Source organism: Neolamprologus multifasciatus, chromosome 22 (genome assembly GCF_963576455.1).
Source record: "Neolamprologus multifasciatus chromosome 22, fNeoMul1.2, whole genome shotgun sequence".
Classification (NCBI taxonomy): Eukaryota; Metazoa; Chordata; class Actinopteri; order Cichliformes; family Cichlidae; genus Neolamprologus; species Neolamprologus multifasciatus.
The window spans coordinates 15,943,131-15,955,700 of record NC_140459.1 but is presented as its reverse complement, the minus strand read 5'-3'; the positions used below and the strand labels follow the sequence as shown (position 1 = coordinate 15,955,700).

The 12,570-nt window shown below is 39.5% G+C and overlaps 1 protein-coding gene across 1 annotated transcript in view; it reads right to left on the bottom strand.

Annotated features, from left to right (window-relative positions):
• LOC146493198 (teashirt homolog 1-like) overlaps positions 1–3,718 on the bottom strand; it is a 76,068-nt gene extending 72,350 nt beyond the window's left edge. Inside the window, exon 1 of the mRNA XM_085148460.1 lies at positions 3,540–3,718. The gene's annotated coding sequence lies outside the window, so the exon portion shown is untranslated. The remainder of the gene's footprint in view (positions 1–3,539) is intronic.
• Positions 3,719–12,570: the final 8,852 nt, after the last annotated feature.

The following is a 12,570-nucleotide window of genomic DNA, read 5'->3' as shown; positions in this document are numbered from 1 at the left end:
GATCATTCTCCTCTGACCTCAAACAAAGAGTTTCCACCCAGACCATTCTCAATCATGCCATGCTCAAAGTCGAGTACTTATTTCCTTATTCTAAGCAGGTTGCCTTGACCGTGTTTACATACCTAAATGCATCGAGGTGCTGCCATGTGATTGGCTAAGTAGATATCTGTGTTAACAAACAGCTGAAGGACAGTGATATACATTTTTAATGTAAATACAGCATTCTGCATCAGTGGGTACACCATTCCTGGAGAAGAACAACCTGGAGCTAGTCATTTGTTTTACACGTCACATTTTAGCTAACAGAATTTGTTCCGCCGCCCAAAGTTTAAGATAATCAGGGAAGGCTGTAGGCGAAAATACTGCTGTGGGAAAACTGACAAACAAATGGTGCTTTTATTTAATTACCCCAAAAAACACCATAGCAAAACCAAAAAACAATGGAGCAATAGAATATTATCTCTGTTAGATTTCTACATTCAAGCTAGCAAAGACTTTTTTTTGTGCGACCTCTTCTTCCCACACGCCCTCCCCTTGCTCAAATTAATAGGCAGTTGCAGTTCCTCATCAGCCAGTATCTCCTTCAGTTTTTCCAAATAGCTGCTCAGTGCCAGGGTTGTCAAGAAATTGAGTCATCACATCCTGGCAGCTGCTGCTTTCCTCTCGCACACTCGCTTATACAAAGGACATGTATGAATGTATTACATAAGCACTGATATAAAAAAAAGATGTACAGGGATATAAAGTACGCCATTTTTATAGTATGATAAACAAATAGTCCTTGCTGGATGTTAGCAGTTTATTTTTAGTGATAATGGAACAGTGTTGTAGAAACACAGACCCAGAGACAAAGCACGTCATTAGACACAAAGTCTAATGAAGACATAGACATCTGCTCAGAAGAGCCCACAAAGTTACCCCAGAAAATTAAACGAGTAGCTTATGACTCACTCTATCATTTATGCTCTTCAAACGTTGAAAGTTAAGGTAAATTTGATGTGAATTCTCGATTAAAATGTCTCTAAATCCTCTTCAAACTACCTCCACACATCAATGCAATGGCATTTATTTGTGCTCTGCTCACTCTTAACTTACCAGACAATAATAATCCTTTTTCTCCCCTTTTCTTGTAAAAAAAAAATGTATTGGACAGTTGAGAAAGATTATTGTTCATATATTAAAAGAAAAATCCCCCAATTCAATTCACTCAGTCTTTGTGCACATAGTGTTCTGTGGGTACAGAAGCACAAACAGCATGTGTGCTTGTTTAAATCTTTATTGTCCCTGTGCGCATTATTGCACAACTCTGGGACTGTGCAGTAAAAAGACAGTCTTATCTGCGGTACTCTATGCAGTCACTCTCATAAGTAGAGCCGTATAAACGCTTACAATGACACACATACGCACAGCGGCACCATGTTACAGTACTATGTCCTTATCCCTGCTTTATCCCTGTCATCTGTGACAGTTAAACAATGTATCTGCTTGGGGCCCACCAGCAAGGATATAAATGGTTTCATTCCCAAAACACAGGGCTGTGAATTGTAAAGGGAGCAAATGGTCCAATATGATCTCGAAATGAAAGTGCACTCACTCAGAAGCGTTTCATTACACCGCTAAAATCGAACTCAACAACTCCATCATTTCTAATTCTTAAAAAATAGTATCACTGTAAAATAAATGGGCTAGTGTTCCATTACTATAGCACTTAATCTGAAATCTTATGAAATCTGGCTAGAAAGCAGGGTGACACTTAAAGTTCTTTTTTTGATTTCGATCCCTGTAAATGAGGACAGTGTAGTAAGAGAGATGGATATGAGTTTAGTGAGAAGGCTGAAGAGGATGAGGACAGTCAGGAAGGTAGGAAGTGTTATATGGTGCAATTAGAGGGAAGACGATTAAAGACGCGGCGTGAAGAAGCGGACGGAGATTATATTCAGATTTCTGCCTTCTCAAAAACTAGATGCATTGCGAGCCGATTTTATAAAATTAAAAAAACAGTGAAAATAAACACAGACAGAGCTGTATACTGTACATCAGCGTCCAGTAAAGCGCAAAAGATTAAAAACTCATCAAAAACAGTGGGCTGGAAAGTGAGGAGGCTGAGGGAAGAATGAATGAGACCACCTAATGAGATTGAATGTTTGTACAGCTGGGAGGCAGAGAGGATAGCGAGAGTAGAAGAGAGGGGAGAAATAAAAGGCAATACAGAGTGTCAGGGAAAGAAAAAGGCTCTTACAGGCTAAATGACGCCTGATTCCCTGGATATTTGGGCTCCCTCTGGGGAACATATAGTTGTTGCCTGGCACTGACAATTTGAGAGGCTTCAGAAGGAAACAAAAAAAGACACTGAATAAGGTAGATGAACATACAGGCTTTTCTCAGTGGTGCAGACTGAGTGACAGCCCTAAAAACCATCATTTAAACACGATCCCCAAATCACCATTTTCAGTTTGCAGGCTGCTGATGCAGAAAGCAAACTGTTGCAGTCCTGAAATATATTCAATTCGCAAATATTCACATGGAAAAAAAAAAGTTTCTCAACACAGAGAAATATCAGTCCAACTCAAAAACCAACGCCGGGCGCCCAAAAGCAGCAGAACAGCAAAAATTGTTGGACAGGACCAATTTGAACACATGTAAGCTTTTAATAAACGACAATGCCAGATTTTCAACGGAGATAGCCAAAATTTATAAAGGACAGAATTTCAAATCTATCTTCAGTTTGGTGTTTGCCAGAAAGCCTGGTTGGAAATCTGCCTGTCACAATCCTGCTGGAATTGTCATCTGAAGTAAGAAAACAAATAAAAAAACCAATATGTACTACCTACTGTGCAGATTTTACTTTAGATTTCAGCAAATGAAAAGATGGAACGTGAAACTCGAGCTCTTTTTTTCTTCTTCTTTTTTTTTTGCAAAAGCCACAAACATCTAACATCTTCAAGTGATGTATTTCCAAGACACATTGGTGGCGATGAGGATCAAAAGAAAGAGTCGAACCGAGTGACATACACGTGCAGCATAATAAAAATTCATTGAATCTACTCCACAGGCCGAAATGGATGGTGGCAGCGAGGCCATATTGCATCTGTGCAGATGGGGTCAGGGGTCATGTAAAGTTGTTTGAGAAGGCACTGCGCTTTCATGCATCATGTAGCAGATAAAGATTTTGGGGGCTGAGAGCAAGCCAGTGGAGGGTGGGGCCGGCTCACTGCAAACAACAGCAAACACTCTGCTTCCCTGAATTCACTACCAGCCTGTGTTTATGCTCAGGTTTCCAAACAGTAATTTGAGAGTTTGATAGATTTCATTTTTTAAAATAGGATTTTTTGTTATTTTATCACAATAGTGAGAATTTCATATGCAGCATTAATTCGCCCGCTTGTGAAAAGAGCTTTAGCAAACAAGGCGGGACCCCAAATCTTCAGCATTAGGATTGCAGTCAGTTTGGAAAAATCATGTTCTATAATTTAATCTTCATATGAAAGTAGTGTATGGACATATGTCCAAGACTTGTTGAGGTCCTGGGTATCATTCACCTGTCTCTCCTCTCATGGATGGACTCCAGCTTCACTGTTTTCTTCAGCTCTGTAGTCTCTGTGAGCTCAGCAGTGATACACAACCCAGCTGTCCGTGTGCAGGTTCTGGTTGTAGGTGCTGTAAGGGAATCCTCCAGCTGTAGCCTGAGATGGGGAAGCTGAGTTCTATCCACGGAAAGAACCTGAGATAAGATAGAGAAACAAGTTACCCACTGGTTTTAGCTAGTGGATCAGTCGTTATTCACAAGTACAAAAAAATAACAACTGTATTTCTAATTGATGGTTTCCCTGGGCATTCACGGTGCCCAAGGAATGAACCCCATTCGGTACATTTATGTTCCCCAAATGACTTCAGTAATTACAGTGAAAGCATTAATCACATTTTCACTTTGGTTTTTTGTACATATTGTCAAAATTAAGTACTTTCCCTCCAGTCTCTTAAGCCTTGACAGTAACAAAGATATATACAGTAAAATAAATACTATAACTGCTGAATAAAAAGCATATTGTTGTTCCAGACAAAGCTCCACTGATGCTTTGATGCAAGGTTTCTGAAAGGCTTGAATATAGAAATACAAAAAATGGTAGCGGTGTATATGTTGACCCAAATAATGTTTAATTAAAATATAACTTACATATACCTGTAATATATCAATATATATTTATATTTTGACTGAAGCTGTTCAGGGTATCTGTGAAAGAAAAACTATGCCACTGCTTTTTATTATTTTGAGAATGAAGCCTACTGCATTTACGCAGGAAAGGAGTGAGACAGAGAGAAGGTATTCGTTTGACTTCCTCACTTTTTTATTCAAATGGCCCTGACCTATTTGTTGTTTGATGCCAGCCCTTATTTCATATGATCAACCAACAAGCCGAGAGCGATTGTTCCAGCACAAATGGCATGGACTTGACATGGGCCCAAAAGCGTTCATATACCTCTCTGGCCTGAGGCCACAGTTTGTCATAACACAGGGAATTATGTATTATGCCTGCGCCTGGTGATGACATCACAATAGCAGGATGAAATATAAGCTCTGATATGGCCAGCTGATTGTGGAGAGCTGCGAGGGCTTTCATTAAAAACAGCATATCGCTCATAAAAAGATTAGAGCTGGACAGCTGTTTCCTGATAGTATGAGACTTCTGTAGTGGCTTCATCATAAGCAGGCACACCTGAAAAATATAAAATGCTCCAACGCTGTACGCACTATGTTGTTCTGCTGTGCAAACAAACAACAGCATAGACTAAGTAAGACGGGACATTTTTGAAACATCAATTATACTTTTAAGAAATATTTACCAGCACTGTCATGCTTGAAAATTACAGTATTAAATACACAGAGTTCTGTCATTTAATAAGGATGTAAAATATAATCAGTGGCAAATGCAAACTACATTTATGTAAGTACTAAATGCCAAATTTATGTTCTATATGCATTTAGTCTTATATATCTAGGGGCCAATATTAAACCTTTTATTGTTTAATATTGTTTTGACAAGACTTAGAATACAAAAAAGACTATCATATGCATTTCACTGAATATAAATATTGATAAATTAAATATGATAATTATGTCATGTTATGAAAAAATTAAAGTTTCTCATTCCATAATGGCTAAACATTATAGTTCATATCTATATGAAATACTGAAAAGGGCTTAAGTTGACACGTATTAGTTAAACTTTGGTATCATCACTGTAATTTAAATATATCCACTTGGTCAATTATATCATAATTAAACTGGCCGTGTGATGGACAGTGGTCTGTCTACTGTGTGCCCGCCTCTCACACTGAGACAGCTGGTCATCGACACATCCACCCAGCACCCAGAGGTGGGTAAGTGGTTGACGCTTATATACTTAGAATGTTTCCTCAAAGCGATCCAAAACACACATAAATAAAAAATATTGACGCTGCCCTATGTTGAATTTGACTTTTATCTATTTATCTGTATGTTAAATCGCTGAAAATAATAAAGGCATCTGAGCTGCCATTTCAGTGGGTGTGGAGTACACATGTGCAAGTCCCACACATGCAAGGTTGCCCACCACTGCTTTTAATAGACAGAGTGTTTAGCAATAACCCATTTTTATGTTTTGTGTTCTGAGTACCAACTAATATTAATGAATATTGATCACTATAGATCTCTGAAGCATTATTTGAGGATTAATCATCCCGTTATCAAAGTCAGACAGGCTGTTTATGCATTCTGAATAGATCAGTGGTACCAAATTTGATAGTGAAACTTATTATAAGGGATTTTTTGGGGGGGCCTAGAATTCCTGGGCTAAGATAAAGGTCAAATTTGACCCAGAATATTTCCCAATATTATTTATATTTAGCTAGAAGCTATTTATGAAAAGAAAATAGAAGAAAAGAGACAGACGAATGTTTGTCCCATACTTGCTTTTAACGTGGTTCTCTTTTTGCCACTGCTTAATTCTGTACAACCTCCACGGTGAGCTGTACATAATAGAACAAATATGTTATGTGGCAATGCAGCAGACAAACAAGAGGAAAACAGCGAACGCTGATTGTTTAAGAATAAGGGAGGTGTACAGGTGCCATTTCTAATTTGGTGGGAGAAGTCGTAGGAGGACGGCCTTGAGGAGCACAAAGCAGCTGGAATCAGCCTCATAAACTCACACTACATCAAAGGCTTTTCTGCTTGCTTCATCAAAGGTGTCTTCGTTGCTTGGCTCTCACTGTCTGCGAGCACACTGAGTGTGTCACTCTTGGTATGAGTTTCAGGAAATCTTGGCATGAAAGAAAAATTTACTCTTGCATCTTAGAAAAATGATATTCCTCTAACACAACAATGTTTACATAAGGAAATGAAAAATGAAAGAAGGCAGTCACATACTCATCCACGCTCCTGTGTTTTATTTTTCTTATGGATAAAGAAGAAATATCTCTGACTTTGTCAGGGGGAATGCGGTGGAATATGACATTTAAACATGAACGTGAGCAGTCAGTTCAGTCTCTGACAAGTGTGTTAGACATAAATGTAAATCACCTTCACATACGTTTTCCTTGTGCATGCAATAACAGGGTAACAAAAAGTACGCAGAGCGATAACAGCATCACAGACACCGACTCAAATGAGTGCCGGTGGAGGTAAAGTACATTCTTTTACATTCTGGAGACAAAAATAAATCAGCTGGTTTCATCACAATGATCAAAACACTGTCCAGTTTAAAGTATGTCACAGTCAGCCCAGCATTTTGAGTGGCTAAAGCACAACAGACATCTCAACCAAATATATTATATGCGAGCTTTGTTTCACCATTTTCACACTCTGGATAATGTCAGAACAATCAGCCATTGTCTGAAATTAGCCTTTGTAACATACTGCAAACCATAGGAGTAGTCTGGTTCAGTCATACTGCTGAAAATAATCCGTTTTGTGTAGATATGGGCAGAGCATGCCAGAGGCAGGACATCTAACCAACATGCTAGAATTGATCAACTTGTAAATATGCTGTACTGTATGCACGATATTTCAGAGTGAGCTCTATCTCGTGATAATTTCTTATCCCAAGTGTGTACACAACAAATCTACTGCACAATGAAGGTGTTAATAGATGCATAAACTTCCTGTTTTTAGGTAAACATTGACTATTAACACTTCAATCAGCGTTTGTAACCTTTTTGTCCTAGCAGGTTTGGGCATCAAACAACCACAATTACAAAGATAAACTGAGAAAATGCGTCGGAAGAGAAGAATAAATTGCCTGTGCAGATAGTAGGAGACTGACCAAAACTGAGAACAATGATAAGGCATACAAAGTCAGAAGCCAGAGATGTGGCCATTACAGGTGTGCTCATCAGTGAGGGTAGCACATGTCGAATAGAGAAAAGAAAGTTCCCTCTGGAAGACAATGGCTTTGGACAGGCACACAATAGCTTCATTAGAGGGTTCACATTATCAGGTCATGGGAGATAAAGGGGAAATATCAAAGCAGACACATTCGAATGATGCCCGCCGCCAAAGCCTGCCAACTTGGCGCGTGTGAGCCTCAGCTGTGACGAAGGCTGATTTTTTTGTTTGTAATTTGATGCTCCTGAAGTTGGCAGTGATGGGGAAATGGTCAAATGAGTCGAGTGTGAAGGGGGAAAAAGGGGAGCGGATTAATGGTTACTCTATGGCGTTGTTACATTCCATCGTAATACCATCCTCCTTCATTGTCCTTTTATCAACTTCCTCTCACAGCCCTGATGGAAGGTTACAGGTTGTAAACAGCATAGCTGAAAACAGACCGGTTTGCGAAGGGGACAAAAGTTGCATTAACAAAACCAATTCCCCAGAACAAACAACCTTTTTTTATGTAATTTAGGGGAAATTTTATCTCTCTGATGAGTCCAAGTGCCATTTTTTACCCATAAGCGACAAAAAAAGATAAACAGCAAAGGATTACCAGCTGTCAGTGCCTTCGAAAATAATTAGGCCAGGTGGAAACCCGCAAACATCACCATTAGCAGCCAACGTGAACCTTTTCTGTATTTGCACTAACCGCTAGCTATCGATCCCACAGATCAATCACTGCTGCTGGTGACCAGGCTCTTTGTCAGACTTGTTCACCAGTATCAAGGGAGCTGTCATACAACGCTTACAATCAATTAACAAAATAAGCCTCTTGACCCCCAGGAAGCGCTCCGCGAGCAGTGTGAAGGAAAGCAATCTGACCCCTGCGGAGGAGGTGAGAGAGGAAACATCTCCAAAGATTGTCGCTTTTATTTTGTAGAAGCCTGCGAGGAAACGTGAAAGAGTGTGAAAAGGTTTCCTGGCTCGCCTGCAAAAGACTAGGTACGCAAAGCATGTCACCTCAAAATATATCGCCGTTATCTCTTACAGATCACTTCTCAAGGGAAAGATTTTACTACCTCGTAAACAATTTGCAGCAACTATACTTTGTCTTCTATTAGTATGATATGTTAAGTGCAACCCATGGGCATCATGACCAATGATGGACAACTCTCAGCCAGTTTTTGTGCATTAGTAGCTCAGCAATGCTACCACTTTAGCCCTTTCAGCACTTACTAATCAAAGGACAAAAAGACGCTTTAGTAGTGAAATTCTTAAGATTGCTTTGAACTGATTTGTATGTCTAACCCAGGAGCATTAAATCAAGCAAGGCTAGCGTATTAATGTTACTGCTACATTTCACTGGAAATTTAGTTTGCCAGGTTCTGAAGGTGACACCGTTAAGCAGATAAAACACCCCAACTGTGAATTCAGGCCAGTGGAGATACATCAGTGAAGTGTCCCCTAAACTCTGCCCAAGAATATCCCTAATTCCCCAGCTCACCTGCATTTCCCATTCTGACTTCTTCTCTTACGGGTTTTCGCTTCTTCTATATACTATATATGTCTGCATACAGTATCCTTCAGAGCATGCACACACACTCACAGGCGCCTTTCCCTTGAGCAGGAAACAGCCTACAAGGTTGCAGCCCCTCCATGGATGTGCCCATGTCATGGACAAAACGTATTCTAATTTCAGCCAAGTTCGCTGTCACCTGTGTGGTGGTAATAAATCTTGTCTGGTGACAAAAATAGATGCCCATTTTAAGTAGAAATTGACATTAAACCAAATCAGCAGATGAAGAAAGAATACCTTTTCTAAAAAGAATAGTGTGAGATGTTGAAAATTAGAATTAAGCAAATCAGGATCATAAGAAAAGGTGTGCCACAAGTCGTTAAGGAGGCAACAGTGCCTTTTAGGTTTGATGATTTTAACAGTGCCAGAGGTGGTTGGAGGTGGCAGGAATTTGCACAAAGTCTCTGCGCCAATGCCCTTAGAAAATCAGGCTCAATAAAAATAAACCGAGGCACGACCGGTCTCCTGTGAAGTAACGGTCCTGAGATTGTCAGCAAAGTTTGACACATTACTTTCCAAATCGGTAATCTGCGATCCAGCAGGTCACGCCGCACCTCTAAATCAGCTTTCACCTCAAACTGAGATCACACCAAAAGTCTCAACTCTGCAACATTTCTTTGTTTGAAGCTTTGTTATCATTCATGTGTATCCTCATTGGAGGTCATGTGCAACGGATAGCAGCGTTTTAGTGCGATAACAATACATAATGGAGTATGACAGTCCCATCTTCAAACTTTGCGAGACACACTCCATGCAAATGAGCCTTTAGCAGGAGTCATGTGTTATTTCAACTCTAAGTTTTCAAGACAAATCTAGTTCTTGTTTTACACCACGTTTCACTTGGATAAAAAAAAAAGTGTGTTTAGCAGATATTCCTAGTGTGTTTCATCATCAAAGACTCCTTGTTGGGCTTTCTTCTTACCTCTTACCATTTCTACTGGACTTGCAACTATTCATCATTCACTCATTATACTGTATTTTATTCTGTATCATCTGTAATTTTTCCCATCTGTGGTCTGAGCCCAATCCCAAGTTTTTACAGCTGGTACAAATATAAAACTTAGTATAAACAATTTGTCCGTTAAAAGGAAATCCTGGAAGGAAACCGCTCCTTTATTGATTGATTTATTATTTATGATTATACCTCAGTGGTCCTAACAGTTGAGTTGCCAGATTGCATGACACATTTATATACATGTGGAGGAAATTCTGAACTTATTCAAGGCCAACATGTTATCTCAGTACTTTGGCTTCTTTTAATTGATCTTCAACTGACATGTTATGTTGTCTCATTTATAGTTTCTGATAACGATCTGATAGTGAAGTTCTTATTTCAGGCTTTTCATGGAATTGATTTTTATACGTTCGAAATGATGCCTTTACATTTTTACCTTATATGCAGACGAGTTTCCAGCAAACATGTTTGTCTCGTCCCGGTGTCGCTTTGAACTCCGAAGCCATCTTTTTGCCCTTTTACTAACAGCGAGACACAGGTCCTCTCGCGTTGACTGAGTTATTACACCGCGTGCTACTTAGGAGGCGTGTGTGTAACAGCTACAAGTCAGTCTTAAGTGAAACCCCTCGAATGGTTCAATCAGTCGAGTTTATCATTCAGACAGCCTAATGCAGCAAGCCTTTCGCCATTTACTGTATTTGTCATCTATGATATTCATCTGGTTATAAATGGAGCTGTCATGATAATGCTATGAAGGATCACGCTAACCCCCATTTACCAATCTCTTCGTCAAATCCCAAAGGGTGGAGCTTTGATTACTCCAGCAATTAGCGATGTCAGCCTCCTCTATGAATTAAGTATTCAGGTTTGTGTTTTCAAACCAATTAGCCTACTCTCTTGCTATGACTTGTTGATTAATTATAGATATTTAGTTAGGAAAGGAGACATTAATTATTAATCAAAATTGAATTATGTGGCATAATTAACCACAAAACTTTTCTATTTTTTTCTCCCCCCGCCCATCTCCATATGCTTTTATTTATATAATCTCAGACTGTTTGTGACGCGTGACAAAACTGAAAAGGCTATGTGACCTTGGCTTATGTGAAAAGGCGCTGAAAGCATTAACAAGGTGCTAATAGCTTTTGTGGGAGTGCTTGCTGTACTGTCAGCAAGTTGCTGTAAGTGCTCAGCGTTAACGCTCACTTTCAAATCCAAAATCAATGGGCTCTTAGAAACCTGTTGTACTGATGCACTGGAAGACTCTATTCATCACCCGTTTATGGCTACATGCTATGAAGTGAGGTAATGGCATTTATGGGTATTTACAGGTGACATGTTGAGTCCTTAAATGTTATTTATTGTGTCTGTCACTCTGCTGCTATTGTAGCCCGTGTCCTTGCGCAGATGATATAACAGATATCTGCTCATATTGAAGTAAAGGTGTAATTTATTGCAAGGTCATCAGGGTCACTGCTGTGCTTTACTAGCAAACAACAGAATGTATCACAACCTTTTGTTGGAACAACAGGCCAGAGTTACTTCACCATGTAATTAGCACTGACTGACAGGCTATTAAATATGAAGTTTGTGACTGAAATGCTGTGAAATATTGATGTTGACCTGTTTGTTGCCGGGCAGATCTGCTGTTGTTGTCTTCATCACGCAATACCGGGAATGACCGACTCTGAACAAAGGGCTCCTTCGGTTGGTGAAACGTGACCTGCAAGTCTTTGTCAAATCTGATGCCGTATGGAAAGGTACGGCAGCCAGCTGGTAAAACAAGTGTGAAACAAGGCTTCCACATTTCTTTTGCATCTGCGAAAAATAACTGCACCGGTAACTGCACTTTTAGCAGATTTCCAACTTTGTGATTGATGTAGTTGGTGTAGTTCCACACCATCAGCATAACGCTGTAAGGAGAACATAAGGAAGAAAGACTGTGGCATTAGTTGCAGTTTTGCTCAATTTCTGTGTGTATTGATGCATTTCATAGCACATTTCAGTAACCAAAGAGACTGTGATGAGATAAGGAGATTACTGCACTTATCATAATCACCACTGAACGCCTCTGAATTTGCATGAACATACAGTTTATTGCTTTGGGATAAGGCTTACAATAGCAGCAGCATATTTGTTCATAACCACAGGTAAATCTGAATGACAGCTGTAAAATGTAGCAGTTAATGGAATGCTAAATTCACTCACAATGCCTCAGGAAATGCAGATTCACCAAGCTTCTTTAGTTAATAAATTAAACGGATATCTGATAAAGCTTAGAGCACATGCACAAAAAACAACATTAAAGCACCTACGTTCATATGGACCATAATAGAACAAAGCGATCGCTAATATGGATGTACTACATTTACATACACACACAGTCCTGTGATAGACTGTTGGCCTGTACAGGGTGGAGAACTTGAGACCCTGAATTGGATAAGCAGATGAAAATGAATGGATGGACATACTCAAGATAACCTACAGAAATGGAGAAGAAAGGTTACTTAAGTGATTTTGATTGTGACCTGCCTGTTGGGGACAGACAGAGTGGTCTGAGTATTTCCCAAACTGCTGATCTACTGGGATTTTCTCTCATAACCATCTCAAGGATTTACAGAAGTTGCTATGTAAAGTTCCTACTGGAACATTCAGGAGTTGGAAACAGAATTTGGCATAAACAACATGAAA